Source organism: Adiantum capillus-veneris, chromosome 3, assembly GCF_014529385.1.
Source record: "Adiantum capillus-veneris isolate H3 chromosome 3, ASM1452938v2, whole genome shotgun sequence".
Classification (NCBI taxonomy): Eukaryota; Viridiplantae; Streptophyta; class Polypodiopsida; order Polypodiales; family Pteridaceae; genus Adiantum; species Adiantum capillus-veneris.
Window position 1 is genome coordinate 31227350 of NC_140933.1, and position 23956 is coordinate 31251305.

Here is a 23956-nt window from a genome sequence, read left to right on the forward strand (position 1 = left end):
CAGTGTGTAGGTGTGTGAGTATGCAATGTGTGTGTATGTGTGTGTGTGTGTATGTGCAGGTCTTTAAATAGGCTTCTACAAGCTGAAAATCGATTTGTGCTGCTATAAGCATCTGAGTGAGCACTCAGTCTCTGCATGGCAAGTCCAGTTGCCTACCCACCAAGTGTCCAGTTGGCTCAGTAAACTGACTCTCACACTGAGTTGCAGGCTTGGCAGCTTCCCCAAGACTCCCACAAAGCAAGAGGGCGCCCCCTAGCTGCTAAAGCAGGTCTTGAGTGGGCTGGGACCTGTTCCCACACAGCCTCGGGTCCCCGGTGCCTCCCGGACAATTTTGTGAAAAATTGGTTTTAGGCTAAAACGGGCCATACGAGTCGGATTTTTATGCCGTAAATTGCTATACTAAGCTCTAACTAAGATGTACGGGTCTGAGTACCTGCCATATATAGCATTATATTCATTTCATGGTACAAGGGTGCCCATTTTGATCGGGGCCAGAGACCTTACACCTTGTGATCAATTTTCCTGTTGCTTTTGTGGATTAGTACGTCTTGTCTAGGTATGTTTTGCGTCTTTGACTCCATTAGACCTTCATCTATCTCTCATCTCTCTTTGAGCCTTTTCCACATTTCAAGTCTCTATATCTCAATCTTTAGATGTGGATATGTCAACCACCTCTATTTCAATGTCTAATTTGTTTTCATTCTAGCCTCATAAGCTTGTAATAATAGTGCCTCTACACGTTCTATAACTTTATCCAACAGGAATAAACCCCCAATGATGTCTTGGATGACACCGCTCCTTCAATTTGTTTCTTATTTTCATTTTGTTGTTTTAGTTACTCTTTGGTTTGTTGCAACTCGATTTCTAAGGCAATTTTCTCTTTAAGCCTTTTTGCTATCATTTTGTCTCATTTTCCTTCCATGATTTTCTTTGACTAATGTTGAAGGGTAAATAAAAAGTCGGATATGTAGCAAATCGGATATCGGATGTGTTGTCTGACTATAAGTAGCTAGTCGGATATTGTAAGCCTGAAGACCTTAATCAGATATTGTTAGTGTATGCCAAGAATCAAGCAGTTCTAACTGAATTTAGGGCATAGATTTATACATGGGAATGGGGAACTTTGGGAAGTCGGATTGTATTGAGTCTTACTTAAAAACCTTTTACTAGTGATTTCTTGATATACAATCTCTGAGTTTTGTCTGATTCTCTCTCTCTCTCTCTCACTGTCTCTCTGATTTTCTAATTGTATCTCACACACGGTAATACTTAGCCTTGAATTAGTCAAAACTCAATCTTTTGGTGATTATTCATTGCATGTGTGGTTATCCAACAACACTAATCTCAAGTTTCATGTCATTTGGAGTTCATTTGACACCTCTAGGACCATTAGATTGAAAGATAGATCGCAGGGGAACCTTAGGCATTCTTCTCCTAGTTGCTTTTTGGCTCAAGAGTGACACCTTTTTTCTCAGTGCATCACCATTGGGGCATTTCATTTGACATTTCCATGCACTAATCAGATTGACTACGTCCTTGGATTAACATATTTATGTTGGTTTGAGTTCTTGCTAGGCTACTCCGTCCGATCGCAACGATCCACCAACATTGGCGTCGTTACCGGGGATGTAGGACTTAAACTAGTGGAGGAGGTCACGATGAGGTTCTTCTTTACTTAGTGCCTAAGTGCTACAGCTCATTACATTTATCTCTAGGTAGGAGAGTAAGTGAGACTTGCTGATTTCTCAGGTAGACCAAAGAGTCGTGTGTTCTCTTTTGGTTTCCTTATAGGTTAGGAAAACCTTAGTTGTTGGTTTTAGTGCATTTTGGATTGAGTCTTCACTTGGAGTCTTGTTGTAAATTTTGTAAGTAGGAGGTTGTGGTGGTTCGAACTAGATTCCAAAATTCCACTATCATCTACCTTGCTATAACTTCATTTTACTCCGTTTTGTTTTATATTTTGTTACTTTGTTGTTTAAGATAGATGTAGGAGTAATAGTTAGGTTTAAATTAAGTTTTAGTGTTGCTTACACCGGCAAAGTTGCTTCTGGATGCCATATTGAGACTTTCTGCAAGAAGTGTGCATAACTTGAGAGTGGGGTGTGTGAATTGAGGAATTCTTATTTGTGCACTTGCATATACTCTAGGGGGCATATTTAGAAATTTTGGTTGTTGTTTGAGTCATCAACTATGAGTTAGAGCAGGCTTTGCAATAATTGGCTAAGTTGGACTTAAAACTTTGGACAGAGGTCAAAAAATGGTCATTTTGAGTGATACATAGTGTCATTGGGAAGCCCAAGGGGAAAGGTACCTACAAGAAGTGACTTGGTAGGAAACAGGTCTCAGTGGCAGCTACCATGGTTGTTTGCCATTAGCCACATTTTCATCTCCAGAGCATACTAGTAGGATCCCCAAGCCCCATACTTGCCAAATCCACTTTCCACAAGTCAAAAGGGTTCAAAAATTTGGTAAAACCAGCCAAAATTGTTTAAGTGACCAAACCAAAGGAGCTAACTTGGCTTTTAACAGGTCAAACTTCAAAACTACAAGCAACACATAGGTTCAAAAGACTCTACAGGTAATTGGGAAGCAAATGGAAGTGCCAAAATTCAAAAATCATTCCAAAGCCAACTACCACAATAGTTGCCACATTTGCCAAATTGGGAACAGGTTGAGTCCACTTGATTCCTAACAGTGCAAGGATCCCAAATATACCCTTCTTGACTCATTTGGACCAATAAAAGCGCTTATAATCACCCAAAAATTGAAAGCCAAATTTTTTATAATTGACCAGACATGCATCAAAAAGAGTCAAAACATTTCATACAGAGTGTCAAAAGACTCACCAAACAGAGACCACTAACACCTCTTCCGACAAATCATATCACTGTGGACGGCTAGCCAGCAACCAAGAGGCTTCCATCAGCAAGGTTCTATAGGGGGTAGCACTTCCCAAACCCCTTTGACCACACCAAAATACACGACAATATTTTTAAAGGGAAAAAACACCCATGGAGCCCTAGTTTACGTGGATGCTTGAGGACATTAATGCATCTGTATTGAAGAATGGCCTACTAGAGGATTAGAAATAATCCTAGTAAACAATGATGGTGATAGATTTTGCGATGAAGACGGAAACCACTATCTCATTGTCAGAGACCCAAAAAACTACAATCAATATGGAGACAATGTTGCAAAAGCCTAAGGTGGTCATGGAGACCCAAGAACTACCTCCTAAACTTAACCTTTTAGGATCCTTGCTCATTCATGACAAGAGAGTGGCTAAAATTCACAAAAATATTGGATTTACAAGCACAAGGATGGGAGGGTTATCTCCTACTACCATTGCATGGAACCCCATGTGAATGAGTTAAGCAAAGACCAAGTCTTGTACCCGTTTTCTTATGAGACGACAATAGGAACCAATATCATTTTGTCGTATGAACGAGAATATGAGCCAATCCATCCAAGGGATGTAGAAAGAGTGATACTGCCAAAATTGTTGACACAAGATTTTGAAGAAAAGAAAAAACCCACATATACCCCTAGAAAATCCACAAATACCTTCTCAAAGGACTATGACACCACATCATATACCACTAGACAACCATTGCCCAACCCTCAAAACTCACAAGACACTGCTATCATCTCATCCTAGCTTAAACATCATGCAACACCATAACAAAACTCAAACAGAGATGGCTAGCAAGCCATGTCAGGGCTAGGAGCACCATGAATGCCACCACTCCATCAGTAGTACCAAGATGATAGTAGAATAAGAACATTAAATCTGATCAAGACAGAAGCACCACATTGAGAACAGGAACAAGAAGAAAGTGTCTGAGGAGAGGGACATCCACCTTCAAGACCAACCAGGAATTGTGGATTAAGAGCACCCCTAGGGGAGGAGCACTTACCATATCCTATGCCAGAAGGAGCTCATAGAGGAGGACTGGGAGATCCTATATTTATATTAATAGATCGTTATAGGATCATACCATCTCAAGTCCACTGAAAGTAGGTTTTATCCCATTGCCAATGAGCCAAAGGTATTTGAGACATTCTTGACAGACCTCACCAAGGCAATCCAAGAGTCTCTTAAGGATAATCGACCCCCTCAAAATAGTCACATGTATCCAAGAAGGGAGCAACAATGGTGTTCCATTTGCTTAGGTCCACATAGCACTAGTGAGTGCCCTACGTTTAGAGTAAAATTTAATGGAACTTGCAACGCATGTGGTAGGTATGGTCACCAAGCTAAGGATTGTTTAATGATCAAACGTATGATGGAAAATAGACCACATGTAGCCTGGACGGATGCGCCTCGAGCTCCTGTATTGATGCCTGCTCCACCTGTTGAGCAACTACCGCAACACATGGTCCCTAGATCTCAAAATGTTGTACAAGCTACACCGCTACCACCTCCTGTGCTAGGACCGCAGCCCCTGCATCCAAGAGTCGTCCCTATGAACCAAGTGGGTTGCGAGCCATCTAATGCTTATGCAGATGGCTGTGAGGAGGAAATAGACACTAGTATTGCCTACGGACTTGATACATTGGAAGAGTGTCCTATATACTACATGGAAGATTGTTGGGGGCAAGTCAAGCCGGTTTATCAAGCTGCTGCTCTCGCATCCAGAGGTCAAAATATCAACACCCAGGCTAGGAGGCCACCTCTTCAATGCTACGAGTGTGGTGGACCACATCGGGCAGCAGAGTGCCCTATTAGGCTGCAAAAGAATGCTGCACAGATGCAAATGAATCAAGGGAGCACGTCTGCAATGCCAATACTCACATGTAATCGTTGTGGCATAGATCACTTGATTGCCCAATGCCCCTATAACCCAAATGCACCTAAAATCACACCCCTAAATTTGGTCGAAATTGCTAGTGTGACATCGCCAATACCACCCGTCGCACCCGCTTATGCGATTACACGGTCCATGCTTCAAGGGCGAGGCCATATCCTCGAAGAGAGAGATACCGCGTCAGTTATCCAAGCAAAGAAAAAGAAGACACGAAGGAAGAGGTCGCAGAATACGGGAAATTCAAAGCCAAGTTCCAAAACAAACATAGGAACAGGAGATGACCTCGTGTATATGAATGACCTCGAGGATGATTCAGATTCAATCGAGACAATGGAGACTAGAACCAATACCACAAAGGGAAATACCGACAAAGAAAACCGTAACATGGAACCAAATGAAAACCGAATAAGAGAAAACCATAAAGAGCCTCTGAAAACACCACAAGTGTTTCCAAATCCAATCCAAGACCCCCAAGATAAACCGCAGGGGCAAAAAGGGAAGAATCGTAAAAAGAAGATTGGGACGTACCCAAACCCAGTAGACGAGATTGAGCAGGTGAAACATCTAAGAGGTTTAGTGGAGGAGACTCAAAGGAAACTAGAACCAGAACCCATGCATGTCAAAATTCATGACATAGTGTTTCCCACGCAAGTTCATCCACCCCACATGAACCATAGACCGTTAGCCATACCTAGTATCATCCAAGAAGGGAGTGAGGACGGGACATCAGAAAGTGAGCATACACCTTTCTTGTTGGAAAGGATGTTTAACGAAGGAATACCTGATCCCATTGAGGAATATGAGATTCCATCCTCACCAGCTCCTAGTCAAGGACCTACACCCTGCAAAATGCCAATGAATGTTGCCAAACTAGTGGACTTCATGTCTTCTGAGGTCCGAGCCACGATCATAGCAAAGCTGTATGGAGATCCTGAGTTATTCTTTGCACTTCGAGCATTCCTTAACGGAGAGCTACAAACGGGATTACCGCAGTTTGCGCAACCAAATAGGCCTGACTCGATTATGATTGATGAGGAAAATCATGTGCAATCACTTGACTTAGATGGACACGAGTCTGTGATCGAGGTACCCATTAACGAATTAGGGCAGCATTTTGAAGGCGACGAGTCTAATGCGACCCTACCCATCACTACCAAGGGATTAACTATAAAGGGAATTCTTGATGGTGGGGCGGGAGTTAGCATCGTTACAAAAGATTGTTGGGAATCCATGGGAAAACCCCGCCTCAGTGTTACTAACATTGTGGTAAAGATGGCAAATGGTACCATAGCCAAACCTATGGGGATGCTCAAGGATCTTAAGATCAAAGTTCTAGGACATAAGGTACGACATACGTTCATCGTAATGGATTTCTCTAAACACCTTATGTCATATGAAATGATTTTAGGATGACCATTCATGAGGGAAGCACAAATGGTTCATGATTGGTCTAAAAATCATGTCTATTTGCAATTCCAAGACTCTATCCTTAGAGTGGATTTGGTGACGGGTAAGGTACACCCCTTAGGGAGTAAAACCATTATTGATCATCGCTCTGACACCACAGTTCACTCGGCCCCACTACAATATTGTTACACTTGTAAGAAGGATACATACATTGGCCAAGATTCTCCTTACATGGATGTGTTACCGGGTATGACGGAATCAGACAACGTAGACTGGGTACACATAGCTGCAACCATAGATACCTGGGGAAATAGAGGAACCACTTGGGTCACACCAGAGGGGGAAGAGGTACCACAAATTGCACCTCTGAACATGATAAGTGCCATACATGCATCTTCTAAGGACAAGGCAATTGTAGACCAATCTGACAGTGACACCGACAGCTCAATAGAAGACTTTGACCAACACGACTCAGACACGGACTCCCAGAGTGAAACGGATTCTGAATCTCATGAATTAGAGAGTGGAGCAAGTTCAGAGTCAAAACATTCGGAAGGACCGAGCACATCAACCGATGATAGCTCCTCCGAGAGTGAAGAGGACACGAACGAGGACTCCTTTAGTGAGCCAGATCTAAATGCAAATCAAAAGCAGGTCTCAAATAAGAAAAAGAAAAACTTTTAGAGGCGTCGATATCGAGCCAATGTACGTGCTATGATAAAAAAGAAGAGATCCTCAGCAGAATGGCTCAGTTATATAGGAGCATGTGATGCTCATCGAAAATTGGTAGACGATTGGGGTGAATATCTCCAAAATGTTATGTGGTGTAGACCACGACCCCATGACATAGCCCAATTAGAGATCATAGACAAGCCAAAGTTGAGCCGCACTGCAAGGAGGCGTCAAAACCAAGAGTTAGCTCGACAACACAAGAAATCAGAAATAGAAGCACAGACCAAAGCACAACCAAAATCCACAGACTTGCATCCTGCGCCAGAAAATTTCAAATCTTACTCCACAGGGGAAGCAAAGGTTGTGTACACAAAAGCCCAAAGAATACCTATCGATGGGAATAATGGAATCTATGATGGTCCGGCAATAGTGAAAGAAATAGAATTAGACGACCCCGGTGAAGAATCAAAACCTGTTTTTATTGCCTAAGACCTCACAGAAGTTGAAGAGGCGGTCCTCAAAGAGCTTCTCAAGGAATTCAAGGACATATTCGCTTGGACATACCATGATATGAAAGGTGTTCCACCTTCTGTGGTCCAACATACAATCCCTATGATTAGCACTGCGAAGCCCGTACAACAAAGACCCTACCCGATGAATCCTAAGTACGCAAAGATCATTCAAGAAGAACTAGAAAAGCTTATCAAATGTGGGTTCATATATCCTATTGAACACTCTGAATGGGTGTCTCCAATAGTTATCGTGCCAAAAAAGAATGGGAAACTCAGGGTGTGCGTGGACCTCAAAAAAGTTAATGTAGCTACTAGAAGAGACCATTACCCCCTACCATATTCCGAACATGTACTCAAAAGAGTTGCAGGCAAGGAAGCTTATAGCTTTCTAGATGGGTACTCAGGCTACAACCAAATCACGATAGCGCTAGAGGACCAAGCTAAAACTGCCTTCATCACAGAATTTGGCGTATTTGCATTTCGTGTGATGGCTTTTGGCTTAACAAATGCCCCTGCTACATTCCAACGATTAATAAACACTGCTTTTAAAGAATATTTGAGAGAGTTTTGTGAAGCTTTCTTAGACGACCTTTGTGTTTACTCTTCTTGGAAAGAACATCTATCATGTTTGCGGAAGGTGTTTGAAAAGTGTAGGTTATATCGTATCTCATTGAACCCGTTCAAATGCCAATTTTGGGTCAAGCATGGAGTTATTTTAGGGCATATAGTATCTAAGAATGGTATCTCAACCGATGAGAGCAAAATTAAAGTGATTCTAGAGTTACCACCACCAACCAATTACAAGGGAGTTCAAAGGTTCATGGGACACGTGGGTTATTATTGACGGTTTATTTTATTTTTCGCTGAGATAGCACGTCCTTTGTACAAGATTCTCATTGAATTTAAATGGACTGAAGAGTGTGACCAGGCCTATGAACAATTGAAGAAAACACTAGCAAGTGCTCCGATTTTAAGGACACCTAATTCGGATGTCATTTTCCATGTGCATATTGATGCATCAAACTTTGCTATTGGGTGTGTTCTCACTCAACCAGGAGAACATAAATTGGACTATCCCATTAGCTTTGCAAGCCGTCAATTGAACGATGCTGAAAGGAAATACACCACTACAGAGCGAGAAGGTTTAGCAATGGTTTATGCAGTAAAGAAATTTCGCTACTACCTTCTGGCAAACAAGTTTGTATTTTATGTGGATCATCAAGCGTATGTATCTGGTAAACAAGCCATGCTCCACAGGAAGAATCACACGATGGTTGTTAATTCTTATGGAGTTTGATTTCACGATTGTAGTGAGACCCGGTAACAGGCACGTCATGGCTGATCATTTGTCTCGCATACCCAATGGTGAAGCCCCTACAGGAGTTGATGATGAATTACCCGATACTTCCCTATTCATAGTTGAGACTATGCCTAAATGGAGTGAGAACATTGTTAACTTTTTAGTTAATGGTTTTCCACCCAAGGAACTTCGTAAGGATATCGCTCGAAGGCTAGTAAAAGAATGTGAACCCTATTGTTTGATTGCCGGAACTCTGTATAGACTAGGCAAGGACGATATTCTTAGGCGTTGTGCCCGTGAGGATGAATATTTGTATATCTTGCAAGAAGCACATATGGGCATAGCAGGAGGACATTTTTCAGGAGACCTGACTGCTAGAAAGGTGCTGCAATCAGGCTATTGGTGGCCAACTTTATTTAAGGATGCATCACTTTTTACAAAAGGGTGTGATGAGTGCCAACGTTACAATACCACACAACGCAAAGACAGAATGCCCTTACATCCTATTAAAGTAACCCAACCATTTGAAAAATGGGGCTTAGACTTTGTAGGTCCAATTAGTCCCGCAGCTCGCAACACTCAATCTCGATATATTCTAGTTGCTACGGACTATGTAACAAAGTGGGTGAAGCTAAGGCTTCACAAAAAGCTGACACGAGGACAACAACTAAGTTTCTTTTTGAGAACATTGTCACAAGATTTGGTTGCCCTTTTGAAATTGTTAGTGATAATGGTACCCATTTTATAAATGAGGTAATAAGAGAGCTTACCACGACCTTTATGATATCCCACCATAAGTCTACACCTTATTACCCGCAAGCTAATGGACAAGCCGAGAGCACCAACAAGACTCTAATCTCTATTTTAACCAAGACGGTAGAAGCTCATCGCACTGATTGGGATTTGAAGTTGACATCTGCTCTATGGGCTTATCGTACTGCTTATAAAGTGGCTATTAATTGTACGCCATTCAAAATGGTATACGGCCAAGAAGCGGTTATGCCTTGGGAGTTTGTCATTCCTAGTCTTAGGGTAGCTTCGCAAGAAGGATGGAATGGTAACCCCTTAACCGAGCGTTTGTATATCTTAGAAAAACTAGACGAAGAGAGACAGTTGGCTGTGCAAAATGCTCTTGTGGAAAAGGATAGGAGAAAGAAGTGGTTTGATCGCCATGTGAAGGACAAGGACATCAAAGTTGGTGATAAAGTCCTTATGTATGGAGTACATAAAGAGAAGAAAAATTTGAAATATGCTGGTAAAGGACCATATAGAGTATGTGAAATTACCCCACAAGGTACCCTTCATGTGGAAACTCTTGATGGAGTTGAAACCATTGGATTCCTCAATGGGAGTAAATTCAAAAGATATTATGATCCTTTAAGCCAAGAAGAACTACGGGCCATTCATCAAAAGAAGGCCGCCAAAGCACAAACCAAGTTAAAGAAGATACAAGCTCAAGCTGAGGCTAAGGAGCGACAACAACGTATAAGACAAAAACGAGAGGCTAACCTTGGAGTCACAAATGCATTCCACGTGGAAATCAAAGAGGATTGGTTGGACTCTGACACACCTCTACGATACCCTATTGAGTTAAATAGTGCCTATGGAAAAGTGCTATATAACGCCTTATTGGACAGGGGTGCTAAATATAATCTGCTATCCTATGGGGTGTGGTGTCAGTTAGGGAAGCCACCTCTATCTGAGAGTATTATCCAAGTCAAGGGTGTCAACAAGAAAAAAACTACGGTTTTTGGAATCTTGCACACTTCTATCAGTTATGACAATGGAATTGTAGCTCAAGACTTTTTGGTCATGCCTACTGGAACTATGGAGGGTAATATAAACCTAGGACGCACGTGGATGATAGGCACCAAATGCACTATTGATTGGGGGACTGGGGGTGTCACAACGCAAAAACCAACTCTTATCCCTACCACTCAAGCCATAGTCCCTGAGATATTGCCTAAGGAAATAAAACCCAAGACATTGCATGTCCAGGAGGTTGAACCATACGTCCCCATAGCCCAACTCTCTAGATCTTCAACTGATGTAGTTGAAAGAAATCTTGAGACACACAAGAACCATCCTAATATAACAAAGAAAGCATACAAGTGGGTCCCTAAAGCTTCTTTAGTAACCATGGCTGATGCTAAAAAACGGAAGCCTCGTAAGAAACGTCCCACTCGCTCCAAGAAATGTAAGAAAACGTGGCGCTGGATTCCTAAACGACTATTAAAAGCCCAAGGATACTATAAAGGAAATGATCAAATCTGGGTGCCCAAACGTAAATTGTACTCTTACCTGTCACCTGGCCCATGTAAACCCAATCCTGTGGCTCCAAAACAAATTGAAAATCGTGGAAAGGAAAAAATCACGGAATGCGACACACCTGCTCCAGAGCTAGTTTGGGTACCAAAGAAAGAACGATTTGTTCCACCTAGCTTAGGAACAGGAAAAGAAAATGAAGCTTCTTGCTCTTCATGTAGTTCCTATACGGAAATAGAAGCTTCGACACAACCTCCACCTACCATTGTACATATCCATACAAGCAAGAAAGAGTTTGAACCTCCCGTTGTAGATTCACCACCTCCAACAATGTTGCAAATAAAATCATGGGAGAGTACCTTACCACCCTTGCAACTAGATGAAACCTATAGGGTGATCGAAAACTATTGGTTAAAGACTTTACCCATAATAACTTGGAACAATTGGTTTCAAAAGGTGACGACATCATTCCAAAAAGTATGATCTACCCAAGGAAGGGGGGAGTGTTTGCTGACATCCGTCATTCACTTGCTTCCCTCTCAACCTTCCTCCCTGACCTCTCAATCTCCAATCTTAGGGAATGTATATATAAAGCCTTATACTCACAAAAACAAGATAAAAAAGTAAAAGAGCAAGAGCCATAACACAAAATAATAAAAACAAATTATGCACAAGAACACGACCCTTGTAATATTTGCACTCTAACCATCATCTATTTGCGTGTACAGATATGGCTAGTACGCTAGAGTCATCCACTCCTGCCTTGGGTGAGAGGTACCCTCGTTACTTTTCACAAATGTTTCACATGGTCTTTCCAGTGCTTGCATGTGAATGGGATTTGATAGGTACGCTAGCATGTGAGAGGAATTTTGAGGAGTTAGAATGGCTGATACGTCTCTTGACCACGTCTGATCCATACTTAGTAGAGAGCGTTTCTCCCATTGCACAAGCCTACCCTTTTGACCAAGATGACTATAGGTGTCTAGTGACCTTCTTAGTAAACATGGGCACCTATGATGAAGAAGAAAATTTACATGACTACACGGATGGCACATATGGTCTCATGGATGATGACTTTGTTTATCTCGACGACGAGGATAGGGGTTTAGCCTTAGGGTTTCCCCCCAACCTCTACAATATCCTATTCCCTTGACTCTTTAGGGGGAGTGCAAATAATTAGGTTAGGGTTCCTTATGTTTTTTGTTGTGTTCAATAAGTGTTGGTACCTTTTCCCACGAATGTGCCTCCTGGAGGTATTCCTTTTGTTTCCTAGTGTGTACAGAAGCGTGTTGCTATTGATAGGATTTGGACCTTCATGGAACCTTTCTCTCGTTCACACTTCAAATCAAGCGTGACCATCAACACAAACAGGTGTTTTATGTCCATTAGCATTGCCCTTATCTTTTTGCATCCATGTTTGTCTGCTTTGATTGTGATTGGTAGCATAATATTCAACGCATTTGCTTAGTATCAAACATTTAATTCAATGTAATGTTTTGTCATAATCACTTGTCTAGGTTTAAAAATCAAGCAGTCCGACTAAGCTAGTTTGACCAAGCTAGGTATTAGAAATCTTCTCTTAATACCATGGGGAATGCCTTCCTAATAAGCAATGGTTACTTAGGTTCTTAATCCGATATAGGCAGCATTGTGTGAAATGTACTAGGGCTTTCTAGTGGGCTTAACCATATTGACCTTTAGCTTAAGTATTATAAGGGGAGTTTACTAATGTGATGAGCCTGGGGAGGGTAACAGTGTTATATGACCCCCCAAAGTTACAAAATTAAAATGCTGAAAATGAACAAACAAAAAATCAAAGTGCCACAATGTAAAATTTTAAGCTGGAAGAGAAATCCCAGCTTAAATTGGTACTTCACTCACATGTATCGCCTATGGTACTAGAGCCCTAGAGGTTCCCAGTGTGGGCGCTTTTCCTTGAAAAGCAAAAAACCCAAGGCATACAAAATAAGCACACACATCAAAATTGAATCAATGTGAAAAGACTTTGTCGGGTCAAAGAAAAGGTAATCAGTCAGGTGATGATTTCATGAAGAATTCCTTTTATCGTAGCTTAACTACAAGGTCTTCTAGGTATAGCCTCTAGTCAGCCCTCGAACATCAAATACTTAGCTCTCGCGATTAAACAACTTAATGGACCAGAAAAAATTGAGAAGTTACCCATGGTATTAATAGTCGAGCTCTAGTGCCTTTTGACCGTTAAATTAGCGACCCCGGACTTGTTTAATTTTTTACCTTTACATCTGTTTATGCATTTGATTATATTACAATTTAATGTTTATTGCTGAAAAATTGTCTAAAATTCTGTTACCAATCAATTTGTCTGTCTAAAATTGCATATGATTTTTAATTGTATATGAGAATGCAATTACTGTGGCAATGTTGTTTGATTTTGCAGTGATTGAAAAAGGCTACGCACATCCATGTCGACTGCTCCTCCATCTCGACGAACGAGCTTCGACTGGATAGCTTCCGAGGACGGAATCTACATCAGGAAGGGGGGCATGTTAACCCTCACGGCACACGGACACCCTATGATCTATAAACGTTGTATTATTTAGAGTCAGGTACCGGGCTTGTCGGACCAATAGGAACAGGGTAAGGGTGATCGACGATGACAGGCGCACTCTAACTGGAATATTCAAGGAGTTAGTTGGCTAAGTATGGGCGCCCAAGTGTGAATGGGGTGAGCTCATATAAAAGCCACTAAACCTAATTTTTACTCATTCTCTCATTGTGCAATAGAAGCCACTCTTGCTCCATCTCCACCTTCTCCTTCACCATCTCCTTGTGTGTGTGTGTGTACGTGTGTGTGTGTGTGTGTGTGTGTGTGTGAGAGAGAGAGAGAGAGAGAGAGAGAGAGTGAGAGTGTGTGTGTGATCGAGCGTTATGGCGGCACGACGGCAGCGAGGCGGTTGAGCGCGGCGTAGCGGCGTCTCCCTCTTCTTCGCGGCGCGGGAATCCTTCATTCGCAACTACGCAGGAAGGTGAGTGACACACCATTCTTCCTTGTGAGCTTGTCTGTTGTATGACTGTGTGCTATGAGCCTTTGTGGCTCGTACACGGCGCGTAGCAAGTCCCTAGCCTTGACACTAATGTTTTCCAAAGTGGCACCTCTCAGAGGTCCAACTATTCATGTGGCCAATACAAAATGTATTAGGATGTCCAATAAAACCAAGAGAAACATCTTGATTTTCCACCTTTTTCTCCCTGTGAAATTGTTGGTGTAATTGGTGTCATGTCACTCCGCTTCCATGATGGGAAAAAGAGCAGAGGAATGAAAATTAAGCTTCTTTGAAGCCTATATGTTTATTGAGCAGTGACCAAGGCTTGATAACAGGCAAGGTTTGATGCTAAATGTATGTCAGATGTGGCTTTAAAGGGCCAAAACCTATGTTTTTTATGCTAAAAGTGGGTATATTTGAATTTTATGGACCAGAATTGCAATATTCAAGGTGCTCTGCAGAGCTGTCTTTACGGATCATCAAGTGGAGCTACGGTGAGGAAGTTATGCCAGCTTGAAGTTGGGATTGATTGCAGATCTATATCGGATTGGGCAACTCCCTTAGTTTTTTTATTTGGAAAGTCATAAAATCTGACATCTGTTATGTTCTCTTTTTGATCGCTTAGGTTGTCAGAGCATTTATCATCCGCATCATCATCATACTTGCAATACTCTAGAGAGTCATAAAACAAATTTTCCTCTCCTTCTTCATCTTGCTTTCTTCCATTGGATTCATTTTAAGTTTGACTCTCACCCTCTTCCTCAACTACATTGACCATGTAATATGGTATCACGTCATAACCATCCTTGTCGCAGAATTTTGTTGTGGGACCGTCCTCCACAACGCACACGTCCAAAGTTTTCAGAATGTGTTCCCATCCTAAAGGCTCTAGTTCTTCCTCTACAAAGGATTCTGCGATTTAGTACGTGTCTTCTAAAGCCCTTTCTAGGATACATTTCGTGCTTTAAGCTTCCACAATCTGAAGCTCCACACTTCCAAAGTTGTTTGGATTGACCCAATCATGCTGGAAGTTATGATCCCGCTAGAGTAGCTGAATCAAACTCCTCAACAAGTGTTCTTGTAACATCCTTGAACTATGGTCTTTCAAGTTTATATTGGTTATGGTTTCCTTGTTTCTCAAGTATATATGGTCATACCCCCAATCTTGGACCATTTTTAAATCTCATGAACGGTCTTCCAAGTATGATGCCATAGTTGTTCTTCTTGCCAAAATCAACAATAGCAAATGTTTGCTCATATTCAATTCCACAAGAAGTGTCAATTAATTTCTCTAGAAGCGCTAGGGGTTTCTCCATATATCCACTTGCGAGTTGGAGTTTCATTTGTGTTGCTCTTAAAGCACGTTTTCCCCAAATTTTTTAGGTTTCTTTTGTAGCCATGGCTACTCTAGCTCCAGTGTCAAGAATTGCCATGGTGGTGACACCTTGAAAGTCTACAGGAAGAGTCGTGTTGCCATATTCTCCTTCACAATATTCTTCAACTTTGTTTAACGATACCTGCTTGGGAATAAGGTGAGGCTTTTCAAGTTCCTAGATTCCCTCTTGAGTTTGTGTTGATGGGTCCTTCAATTTAAATTTTTCTAGATAGCTTCCTACCATCATCCACATTTTAGGTCGTATTCGTAATAGTTCAGCTAACGTTATTGTGTATGTCACAGGTGTTGACAAAATGTCTATCAGCCCTTTAGAGTCGATGAATTTCTTAGAAGAGAGTCTCTGGGATGGAATTGCAACTACATCGGATTTAGCCTCATGTTCCCCCCTATAGGATGATAGTGTTCTTAGCGAATGCGGTTGGCTGTCTATAGATAGATTAAACCCTTGGTCTCCCCAATACAACTACATCTCAAGATTCATTTGAGATCTTGTCCAAATTATTCTATTGGTGGAAGAAACACTCCTCTCCCATCACTGGTCTGATTTACATGTTTCTTTAGCTCACTAGATTCATTGGCTCCTTTGACATACTTCCATAGTTTGTCAAGAACATCTATTTCTCTACACTCTTTTGATATACCTGGGTGGAATCCATTAGAAGACTGATTTGTGGTATTTATTGATATCTTTGATCCTTGTGCTGGTTTTTGGGGCTCTTGTTTGTGTCTTTGATTATAATCTGGCTCTATTTGTTCCTGGTTTGGTGGGATTATTGGTGTTAGTGGGACAATTATCACACCTTCTAGTTTCCCAATTGGGGTCTCTAGTAAAGCTTGGGCCATTTCAATCATTTTTTGGCACATTTCAAGCCTTTCATTTTCTAGTTCCGCATATGGATATGAGTTTGATTATTTTTGAGCCGTGAATCATAGACTTTTGAAGGAAGCCTTCTAACGGTTTGTTGACTCTACCAAAACAAATCCTCTTAAACTAGCGCTCTTGGGCTCTTCAGCTATGCTTGGATCTGGTACTACCTCAGGGGTTTCCTTTTATACTTTTGTTTCTCCTTCCAATTTTCTCATTTGTTCTCTTCTTTGTTTCAGTTCTTAGCGAAGGAAGTTTGTTCACGTTTCTTTCTAGATTTCATCCTAGCTTTCCAGTAGTCTCGATGAATTTTTTGTTTAATGCTAGGTGTATCGATTTTTGGTTCTTCTAGGATGGTTTCGTATGTCGCTTTTCAAGCTTGTGCTCTTGTGATCACCTCGATTGGTATCCCATTTTTGTTTTTTAATCCACTACTAGATGGTATTGCCTCTAGTATATTCAACGTTACTTTTGCTTCTTTTTTAGGGTTCTTTGGGAAATCAAGAATCAAATGAGTGATTCTACACTTAGGAAAATATGCATTCACCCTAATGATTTCATCATGAGGACACTCTCTCATCAGGTGGTCACCAACACACTCATAACAAGGTCCTTTGGGTTGTTGAGGTGATCCTTGGGTAGCATTTTGTTGATAAGCAGGTCTTGATTCCACTAATTCCTCATTTTCTATGAATAGCAATGTGCGTTTGTCCAAATTGTATCTACCTTCTCCTGCAGCATGTGTAGCCATTAGTAGCCCAACCGATACAATCATGCTCCATGGTTCTGGTGCTTTTGGTTCTTCAGGAGGATTATATCCTGTTTTAGTCACATATTCACTAGGTTCCTCATAATATGTTGGGATTGGTAATGGTGCTTGCTCCTCAGGATCTTCTATAGTTGGTGCATATTTGACTCCCACAGGTCCCGTTCCTGGTGGACGTGGGGGTTGTTTTCCTAAGACTGGTTGTGGTAGATAGCACAAGTATCTACCAAGTAGAGAGCCTCTTTGGTCAATTCATTCAATGTAGGGCTCTTTTTCATGTGTAGGTCTTTTTGGAGAGATTTGCATTCCTCAGTCCTTGGATAAAAGTGAGCATTAACCTTGACTGGGTTGGTAGTTCTTCTACTAGGCAAAACTTCACATATCTCTTCATCCCCCACAAGGCTACTTTTTGCATGGAGTCCCCTTCTTTCTCCTTGGATTTGTGGATTTGGAAGATGGTGTTGTGAGCTATCCCCCTTTGAGAGAATTCCTCAATAAATTCATCAAACACCTCCTCAATTGACTTGAAATCTCTACGTTCTACGAAATCAAACTAGGTGGCGGAATCCTCTTCAAGGGTTATCCCAATTCTTGCAAATTGCATTGGAAAGCCTAAAACTTCCTCAACTCTAATCACACACACAAATGCTGCCATGTGATCCCTTGGACCTCTATTTTTGGATTTTTTTTTTTGCAGTCATGGGTTCATACTCAATGGCTTGTGAGCTAGTGGATCTCGTGTCAGTAGACACCCTCATGCCTGCTATCATCAAGTTGTCCTCTAATTGGATTGCATTGGCAGTGACATCTTCCCAGGTTGTGATACCTCTAATCACTAGTCCATTATAGATTCCTTCATTCCTCAACCCTCGAATGAATCGATCAAGCAGTTGGTTATTGTTGAAGCGCTCATTTATAGGGCAGCGAGAGTTTAAGTGCTTTAGACGACTAATGAAGTCCCTTACTGACTCTCCTTCCTTACGTTCGGCCTTTTGTAGCTGAGATGCTACACCCCAAAGCACACCTTCTCGTATGTACTCCTTTAGAAACAACCTTCGAAGGGTAGGGTAGATTGTTTTCTCGTCCACCCTTAGGGTTCTATACCAATCTCCAGCCTTCCCACTTAATGTCAAGCTTAAGGCATTGCACTTATGTAGTTCGTTGCGTTCCCCTAAGGAATCACATACTTGTTCAAAAACTTCAATGTGTTTTCTAGCATCTTCGTCCCCATTGAATTTTTGCGTGAGTTTGGCAATTTGTATTGCCTTACTTCTAGGCTCTCTATCAGATGCATGACACATATTTTCCGCGATAGATCGACCTATGGTTTGAGCAAATGCTGCCAAGTCACCTATGTGAGGAGGTAGGGCCGGTGGAGGTACTCTTGGAATCATATGTGGGAGAGGGATGGGTACCGGTCTTGGCATATGTGTGGATGATGCAGGATATGGAACATAATCGGGCATAGGTCCACTCGGATAAGGGCTAGGGAGCGGCACTCGAGGAGCATAAACAAGTGGTACAATTGGAGGTGTGGGGGCCATGTGTGCATAAGGGGCTAGAGGCACATACGGTCGAGGCCCCATATTAGGTACTACGACACTAGGTAGTGGCACTGCGCTAACCGTAGATGTCATCGGTACATTCTCTGTCAGGTCTATCTCTGGAGTGAGCACTGCGGAGGGTTGAGCCACGTTAGGGAAGCTAAAGTTGTCGCTCGGAGGCTCAGATTGCATAGAGACCCCAGGTGAAATGACGTAAGATGGGTCCATGGGACTCATTAGAGGAGTCTCCATTTGTGATAGAGTAGGCTGTTAAGCCTTGCTCGTATCCAGAAATCTCATGGGGCCAGTTGAGAGTATATTTACCCCTCTAGTTTGCCTTTCTGATTGAATAATGCCATGGATAACATTACAGATCATTTTCTGTTGATCTTCGATGCTCGTGGCACTAGAGGTGGATCGTACAATCTCTATCCATCCTACATGGTAGGTGTGGCCAGAGTGTAGATCCGTCAACACCTCAGTGTGGAGGTCGTATGTCCAATGATCATTAATGAACAATCCTTCTAGAGTCGACGTGTTAACGGTTTCTTGTGAGGTAGAAGCAATGTTGCTCCCCGTGGTTTTACTTGTCACCAACGGTACTCTAGAGGGAACTTCTGAAGGAGGCAGCTCAACAGGGCCTTCTTGGTAAGAAGTTGGCAGGATATCCACATGGACACTCTTTGGGGGTGTGGGGTCCACGTGCGATGTGAAAGGAGAGTCCACTTCCCCACCCCCTTCGTGTGCTTCATTTGCATCAGGTTCCAAGCGAGTAGCTCTACCTAATGTTTCCATGAAACGGCTAAACATACTAGTACTAGGCTGTGGAGCTTCAGGAGGTGCATGGCCTTCTCTCTCAGTGTTTTGGGTAGGGTATGCTTCCATGATTTCTGAGTCGGAGGAGGAATCACTAGCGGCTATTTTAGGGTCTTGGGTGGTGCTACCTTGTGTCCCCGCCGAGGGTCTAGAGCCTATCGTGGATGGGTAATGGGTGTCCGTATGAACAGAGGCACCCTCAATATGCTCGTGTTCTAGCACCCGCCCAGAGCGTAAGTGCATGTGCTTTTGATACCCTAAGGTGTCAAAAAGCTGCTCTAGGGGGCCTTGTGACTAGTTTTTTGCGTGTTTTTTGTTTGTTTTTTTGCTAGATTTTTTAGAGCGTGTCGTGGAATGGGCCGTGTGATAGCTCGAAACAAGCGTATCGCTAGGAGGGACGCGTTGTGCTTTACAGCCCACCGTTTGGTTCTATTTTGCTCCAGAAAAGGCCGAAACAGTCTTTTCCTAGCTGGGGAACTAGGCTCCAAATAGCAAGTCCTAGTGTGCAATGAAGGAGAGGAGAGTGTAGGACTTATCCCACATTCCTCACTCCCTCCTCAGTGAGTCTAGCCTATATATATAGGAGTGAGACTACCCTATATCAAGAGACAGAGCCTGGGCTTGGGCTTGGGATTGGGATTGGGACAAATGATCCCGATCCCGATCTCACTTTTATACAAACCAACCCGTCCGTTTTTATAACCTCCCCCTCACTCACGTTTTTATTTTTTGAATTTTTTTATTTTTTTTTTATTTTTTTTTAAAAAAAAATTTGGATATTATTTGGTACGCGTTTTGGTGCGCGTTGACCTCACCTAACTATTTACTGTCTCACCTACCTACTGACCTGCTAATCAGTGGTTCACCTAATTACTAACCTACTTAATTAACTAACTGTGCGCCTAACTGTGCACAAACCAGAAAACACAGAAAATTGAAACTTGACAGAACTGTGCAGTGCAAACCAGAAAATGCATAAAATGCAGAAACGCAAGAAATGCTAATTGTGTAAGCTGAAATCTGAGCTTAATAGAACTAGCAAAACAGAGCTTAACAGAACACAGAAAACTTGAATGCAGTCAACAATATTGTGTCTTTCTCTACTGTTTTTGCATAACAACAATAATCAAACTTAAGCCGCGTCTTTCCTACATAAAAAATAGCTTCAATACAATTTACAGGTCGCCATTGGAGCTTCACGCGCAGCAGCTCCCCGGCAGCGGCGCCAAAAATGTCAAGGCTAGGGACTTGCTACGCGCCGTGTGCGAGCCACAAAGGCTCCTAGCACACAGTCATACAACAGACAAGCTCACAAGGAAGAATGGTGTGTCACTCACCTTCCTGCGTAGTTGCGAATGAAGGATTTCCGTGCCGCGAAGAAGAGGGAGACGCCGCTACGCCGCGCTCAACCGCCTCGCCGCCGTCGTGCCGCCGTAACGCTCGATCACACTCTCTCTCTCTCTCTCTCTCTCTCTCTCTCTCACACACACACACACACACACACACGTACACACACACACACAAGGAGATGGTGAAGGAGAAGGTGGAGATGGAGCAAGAGCGGCTTCTATTGCACAATGAGAGAATGAGTAAAAATTAGGTTTAGTGGCTTTTATATGAGCTCACCCCATTCACACTTGGGCGCCCATACTTAGCCAACTAACTCCTTGAATATTCCAGTTAGAGTGCGCCTGTCATCGACGATCACCCTTACCCTGTTCCTATTGGTCCGACAAGGCCCGTACCTGACTCTAAATAATACAACGTTTATAGATCATAGGGTGTCCGTGTGCCGTGAGGGTTAACAATTAGCGTTTTTTAGAAGACCTTACCACTTTTGTTTTAGAGGACCAAAACGCTTCTATAAGAGGGGGGGAAATGTCATGCCAAGTGTAGGACTAGAAGGGCATGTCCGTGGCAAATTTCCGGACACACTTGCAATATATATATATAGGGGTCTATATATGGCTAAGAGACAGAGGGCCAAGGGCCTATATATAGGATGGTTGGGTGGTTATTTGCAAATCTAACTCCCCTCTGTCTTACAAGCCAACTACAGCTTCTTAACAAAAGTCAAATTCCATAAGCATGAGAGTTCCTTTTAAAAGAAAACATGCAATGAAAACCAGTAGATTGTAGCCAGATAAAGCAATCATAGCCAAGTGCAGTGACCAAGTGTGTGTGTGTGTGTGTGTGTGTGTGTGTGTGTGTGAGAGAGAGAGAGAGAGAGAGAGAGAATTCATAGCCAAGTGAAGTGACCAAGTGTGTGTGTGTGTGTGTGTGTGTGTGTGTGTGTGTGTGTGTGTGTGAGAGAGAGAGAGAGAGAGAGAGAATTTATGTACCAACTATAGTCTATGTCTAAGCAATCATTATAATATTCCTTATGTATGAATAAGATTGCACTTATTAAAAGAGAGACTCTATTATTACTTATTAGTGAACATGACCCTCATTTTGATGTGCTTATTCTTCCCCTTATAGCATACGAAGATGTTTATCCATCCTAAAGTCAATGATGATATAAATCATTTAAGACCACAAAAAGATGGATACATAAGAGATTCATGATATGAACAACGACCTTACCATAATCTTGGTACATAGTAGAGGTAATGAAATGCATCAATATGCTACCCCACTCACTCATGCATTTACTAGTCAAGAACAAAAGTGTTCCATATACCCACATGAGCCTCATGAGTATCAAATACGTATATATACTCATGAGAGTTTTCAGTATAAGGTTGCTATATATATCACAACAACCTTATACTAAAAATTCTTTGTGTTCTCCTCTAGTACAATGAAGTAGATGATCATGAGAGAAAACTTTCTCACACATACTTGAAAGAAATTTCTATATATTGATGTGTCAAGCTAAGGCAATAAAGCAAACCTAATAGCAAGCCACAATATAAGACTTGATAATTTCCCCTCTGTGGAGTCTATGTGCTTCCTTTTGATGTGCTCTAGCTTAAACTAGCATAGTTGAGTAATTCAGTAAAGCTCAATAGAATCCAAATAACTTTGTGACGTGATTAAAATGTACCTCCGATTAGTCCAAAGAAGTGCCTTTTAGTGCTCATATATAGACTCAATTGAATGGTAGGTCAATGCGATTAAGTGCAAGTAAGTCCCATTAGTTCACATCAATCCATTTGAATAGAGTTTGAGTTCAAATTTTCAAATTACGTCAATTTTGATGAAGTTTACAATTTTCAAATCAAGATCATTTGAGGGTATCTAACTATAGTAAATTCCAAATCGAGTCTATGGAGTGCAATATGATCCAATGTGGTTTAAAGTGTATTTGAGCCAAATTTGGCGTCGTTAAGCATAGTTGATTGAAAATCACTCCAACTTAAGTCCCAAACGAGTTCAAGGAGTATACTTGCATGTAGTTGAGTCTTACTAAGTTTTGATTAACTTCAATTGAGAGCATTTGAACAAATTCATTGATGTCAATTGAGTGTAATTGACTGAAATGAAGTGCAATTGAGTTCAATTTTCTTGAATTGACCACTATTAGTGCAACGTCTAAACCTAATTCAATGCAATTAAGTGCAACTAACTAGTACTTAAGTGCTTTATTGCACTTAACACTAAGTTTAGGTTTAGTTGCACTCAATAGTAGTAGTTAATAGTATACTTAATTGCACTTCATTTAAATCAATAACACACAATTAAGTGCAAGTAACCACATAACTAAAATTAAATTATCAAAGTGTAGTATTTGTCCAGCTAATGGCAATTCACCATCTTTCTATCTTCCAATTGGGCCTAATTCACAAAAATTAGTTCAATTTGAGAAAAGATTGGTGCCATTTGTTTTATTAATGACCATTTTTTATGAGATTTTGCACTCTTAATGTAATTGTTCTTTATTCTTCCTTAATCTCTCTTGTAGGTGCCTCAAAATATGTGAAAGTCATCTTGGTATCCAACGTCATGATCAATTTGTAGTAGAAATACTTTGTTTTTTCGTATAAAAGATGTTATCTATTAGAAGTGTGCAAATCAACTATGCTTTTCCTATATAAGAAATAGAAAATGAACATTTCCTATATTGAAGTGGATAACCGGCCTGGTTTCCTATATAGAATCAATATGTTATGTAGACATTTCCTTTTCCTAGTTATATATAAGAAATCCACCTTGGTACAAGTAGGAAAACATATAAGTTTTACAAGATACAAACGTCTCTCCTATATAGCAATTGATTTAAAGTTCCTTACTATGAGAGAGCTTGAGAAAGTGGTGATGCCAATTTGTGAATCCAACTTTGAATGGGACGCTTGGAGAAGGCCCGGGAGTAGCCTCTTTTGGAAACCACATTTTAAAGGCATTTACCATGCATTAATGCACGAGGCTAATTGGTGTAGCCCCCTCAACAAATTATTGAAGAGGCATTGGATGGAAAAACGGTGGGAGGGAGTCATGGAGAACATCTGGAAGCCAAGGTGGCCTCAGTATATGAAGATATTTCTGTGGAAAGTGATGTGGGGTGCTCTGCCAACGGGCGTAAAGATACAAGAAAGAGGAATCGGGTCCGATCGGTGCTCGAGGAGCAGAATAGCTAGTG